At 34.9% G+C, this 5,128-nt stretch overlaps 1 protein-coding gene across 4 annotated transcripts in view; it reads left to right on the forward strand.

Annotated features, from left to right (window-relative positions):
• The window catches only part of RGS7 (regulator of G-protein signaling 7), a 264,344-nt gene that overhangs the window by 117,164 nt on the left and 142,052 nt on the right, over positions 1–5,128 (forward strand). The window lies entirely within an intron of this gene.

A 5,128-nucleotide genomic window follows, 5' to 3' on the forward strand; every position in this document is an offset into this window, starting at 1 on the left:
TTTCCATACTCTGGTAACAGTTGCAATTTTTCTAATGGAAAAGGTAATCCTTACATAGAAAGTATTTAGAGAAGTTTGTACTGTCTAGAACAGCAAGAAGAATTCTATACTTTAATTTTCAACCTTTGGAATGTTTTTGCTAGTGAATAATTCTGGCACAAAGAAGGAAAGAGTCTTAAGAGTGAACAAAATGTCTTCGTGATTTTAGAAACTACTTGTACAAAAACTAGCTTCTGAATAATGGACCTTTATTTCCCATAAGTTAGTACAGCATGGCATCTTATTAAATGATCCATATTAATTGTCATTCTCTGCCTTACCTTGTGTGCTATGGATTTCAAATTAGACAGACTATGGTTATTGTATAGCAGGAGATATTATTTACCAAAATGGGTTTTTTTACTGGCATAGATAGACATCATGCTTTTTAAGGTTCTGTTATAATATATATACAGTAGTACATAGCAGTCACTGATACAACAACTTTTGTATTGAGGCATTAACTTTATCAACTGCAGGGGGGGAAGAAAAAGCATAGGAGAATTCATTTTCTCCTTTTGCAGATTTTCTCCCTCAAATACCAGGGCAGTAATTTTTGCTACACATGACTAAAAAACCCACCAGAACAGCACAACTGTCATTTTAGTTCAATTAATCAATCAACTTTCCTGTCAGTTCTCTATCCTGGATGGAATCTGAACTCTTCAAACCTTCGCGTTGAGAGTAGCGGGTTTCCTTTAATGGGCTAGGAGTTTGTGTATATGTAGCAAATGAATCTCAGCTTGAACTCAAACCTATTGATTGCTAGGAAACATGGGTGTATTGTTGTCTAAGGATCATGATGATAATCATGAAAATGTATATAGTAACAGCTTATAGCAGCGTTATTACCCACAAAAGCATTCACATGAAAATGATCAAATTAAGAGCAGATGCTCTCCAGTTAAAAAATACATATATATGTCTATATGCTCATATATATATATTTCTGTGTGTCTATGCACAAACCCATGTATTATACCCAGCCATCTGTCCAGGATTATGTCGCATAAAAACTGGAACTTTGCAATTGTTTGTTTGTGGGGAGAAGCAAAATGGGTAGGTCTACCACAGTTAAGTCATGTTCCTGCAAGAACTTAGAAAAGACCTGTAAGAGTCCTTTAAACAACTTGTAAAAATTAAGGATGTCCATAAATTGTAGGAATAGGGTCTTATGGGCTAGCATTTTAATTATGTTGTTATAAAAGTGAGAGGTATTTTTATTTTTGTTTATTTTTATTTCATAGTATTGCTTCTAAAAACAGCAAGTGAAAAACCAGTTGAAAGTGCAGTCACTTTTTAATGCACAATTACTGACCATATCTACTTAAGGATGACTACATTAGCCAAATCAGCCTGGGGAATGGTATCTGAATTTAACCTTTTAATATAATGTTGTGATTGTAATAAATAGGACGATGTAATTATATTATCTCTTTTACTGAGTCATTCCTTAAATGTTTTTACAAGTAAAATATCCACACAGAGAAACATTTCAATACAGACAATTCGCTATAGGCTGTACACATTATTGTGCTTCAGAAAAACACAAAGAAAAATAATGCTAAGTTAAAGATTATTTCACCTTGTGAAATTTTGAAAGAATGACTTATATTGCTTTATGTTTCATATATTGATAGAGAGCAAATAAGTTGCTTGATGTTTATATTTGTACATTGGTTTTTGTGAGCGAGCTGCTTGAATTCAAACACACCATTTTTGTTCGATTTCTTTCTTGAAATCTTTCAAAAGTAAATAATTTAGTTGTCTTTACCTGATTAAAATATGCTCAAAATGAGTTTGCAAGCTATTTGATGAAAAAGAATACAAACCTGTAGATGTGTGGTAATTACCATTCATATTTGTATCCACATTTAGGAGTGTATCAGATTGACTTTATGCAGCAAATTTATCTGTGGTGTTAATTCACTAGAGATGGTGAATTGCAGACTAATTTGGATAATAGCATTCCAGTCACCTACAAGCAGGAGGTGAAATGGATTGTGAAAAAAACCCAATCCTTGACTGAGCTCCAATATATCGTATACGCCAAGATAAAAATCTCTGAAAACAAGGGGGTAAAAACAAAGCCACTAGCACCTATCCTGGTTCTATACCTCTTTCCTTAGTGCTGAGAGACTTTTCCTAGCTGTTTAGCATTAATGATGTTAATGATACTTATTTGAGTTCTTTCAATAAAGAACTCTATATAAAATGATACCTCTTTTTATGCAAATAACTATGGTTAATAACTTAGTATATTACAAAGTCTTGAACAGAAATGATGGGGCTTATTATACACAGAAATGAACAATTATTGGAGAAGGAAAAATGCGTCCTTGTCTAACTCCAAATGGGATTCAGCATAAAAGAATCAGTGGAAGTACAGCACTGGGAGCTGGCTACTCTGACTTTTACTTGTGCTGCCTGCAGACCTGCAACCTGTTGCGCTCATCAGTGAACATCTGTGATGTATTTTAGTATGTTGTGACAAGCAAGAATAAATATCAAACACCCCAGAATTATTCTGTACTGTAGCTTGTTGGGTCTGATGAGCTAATGGTTTCATTGCACTCAAAGCTTATTTTACACCAAGATCTGCATCGTTCACTGTTGCAGAACAGATATTTACAGTCTCCATGCCCAGCTTTTTTTTTTTTTTTCTTCATTTGAGTCAAATAACTACTACACGTGGCTTTTTCAGCATAATTCTATACTGACTCATCCTGACACTAGCTCACTGCCTTCTGGGGCCATTGTAGCAGTATATTGTATGCCTATTACAATTTCAGCCAAAACTCTTTTTTGTAAAAGACCCTAGCCTTTAAAGAGTCTCACTGAATTACCTCATCCAGCTAGTGCTTGTGAGGGGAAGTACAATTAGGTCTTTGAACAGAGATAACGTACAATGTGCTGTAGCAGATGGTCTTTGTAGTGATGGTTCACCTCAAGCTGAGTCATCCACTATCTTACTTGCAAGCAGGCTCAGGCTGGATGCAACAAACAGATGAATTTGCATGGATAGCTTTACAGAAAACAGACTAATATACCTATGTACCCTAGTACACTAATGGCTGAAACCAGATTTGCTAGATTATATTTTAGATCCTACACTGGTCACTGTTAATGGAAATTCTGCTGGAAATTGTAGTATTGCTTTAGTCTTCACTGCTTAAGCATATAAGCAATGCTATGGTGTAAACCATCATTGTTTGAGGAATAGCTTCCTGTCTTATGGAATGGAATAATCTATTTTTATTATGAACAATATAGTCTGCTTATGCCCATTCACGTTATAATCTTGAGCGTGAAAATCACACCAGAGTTTGTGTTTTAAAAATTGCATTGTACTAAAAGTGTACAGGCTCTAGCAGAGCCTGAACTATCTCTGAGCTGAACTGATTATATGTCAGGTGAACTGGAAGTTTCTTGAAGGAGGGATTGAGTCAGTTTTCTCAGTAGTTTTAAGCGTAGTTATACGTCTGGGCATCTAAAGCTGAGCTTGAAGATGACACTGAAGTAGTTTCGTATGTGGTTCTTGGGAAATTTGACTGTTTAATGCCAAAATTTTAGTTATCCCTGTCTATGGATTTAAGTCACTTTCTATGATTAATGCTGATGACCACTGTCATGGGCACTCTGTTTTCAGAAGGCACGTGTTTAAAACAGTGGTTGATGGCTGCAGCAATGCAGGATCCCCTGTATGCCTGCAGCGTAGTCATAATAATGATATTCATCAGATATATATTGTGGCTTTGATTTGAAACTTTAAAGGCTCCAAGGAAAAAAATAGGCAGGAGAGTTTGCTTTTTCTATGTGATTATGCATTTTGATGAACAAAAGAAGGGCTTTCTGTTGTTGTCTCCATAGTTTTAAAATGTTTTGGAGGAGTGAAGAAGATAGTTTATATAGACATCTTGCCAGTCAACAATAATAACTGCATGAAGGTTGTCATGTGCATTCTTTACTAACATTGATTAGAGCATTAGGAATAAAAAGAAGGCAATTTGCCTGGAATGTGGTTCACCATTAGGCCTGGAAATGGATAAAAAAACTTGCTTGAAATGATGAATGTAGGGAGTCTGACATATGAATCATAGGGATTAGAAGGAGCTCTAAAATATCATTTTTCTTTTTACTAAGGAGAGACAGCAAGTAAATGCCAAAGTTTTGCTGTTCACTTTCAAGCAGAAAGAAGCATTCGGAGTTTAGAGACAAAGCACTGCAATAGTCGAGGGTTTGTTTTGGGGGTCTTTGTGGGGTGGGTGGGTGGTTTGGTCAGTATTAGTACTGAAAGCTTCATAAGCTAATCGTAATGTGGATATTTCATTAGGACAGATGTAGTGATATAGTAGTGTCTTATGGTCATTACGGAATATTAGTGCTATGCTTTATAGGACTTTAAAGTGTATAATACTTGGATATGCTTGGTGATGAATAAAATCTGTGGAGAATGTGCCAACTGAGTGGTGTGTAAGTGTGAATGAGGGACACTGTTTAGTGTTTTTATTGAAGGAGCGGGGAGAACCATGACAAATGTAAGTTCAATTGAAGAATACATGCAGAGACAGAATAAAAACTATTCAAGGAAAGCATGTTCATACTAGTTACTGGCTGTTTCTGATGCATGGCTCAGTAATTTTGAAAAGTAGTTACAGCTTGAACCAACAAAAATAGGAGAAGGAGATCAGTAGAAAGGTGTTTTTTTAACATCTCCTTCTGAGTTAAAGAAAAAGTGAAAAGATTCATTTACCTTTCCCAAGAAAATATAATCCATGAGAAGTCTTTAGTTTTTTCTCATTGCTAGATGTGAAGCTGATATTGTGCCTTTTCCATATAGACATTTAATTTTCCCATTTTTTAGAAAGATTATTGCCATCATATGCCATTTTTATTCACCGTTTTTCCTGATCTCAGAAAATGCTTATTTCTCTTCTACCTGGGAAATGGTTAAGATAATGAGATGTTACACTTTGATTAGCAAATGTATTCATATAATTATTAATGATCAGTCTTTATTTAAGCACTAGTAGTAGTATGCTTGGTAAAAATAGAGAATTTATGTGTTTAAACATAAAAAAAATCCTGC

This window comes from Pygoscelis adeliae, unplaced genomic scaffold (genome assembly GCF_000699105.1).
Source record: "Pygoscelis adeliae isolate BGI_AS28 unplaced genomic scaffold, ASM69910v1 Scaffold77, whole genome shotgun sequence".
In the NCBI taxonomy this organism is placed as follows: domain Eukaryota; kingdom Metazoa; phylum Chordata; class Aves; order Sphenisciformes; family Spheniscidae; genus Pygoscelis; species Pygoscelis adeliae.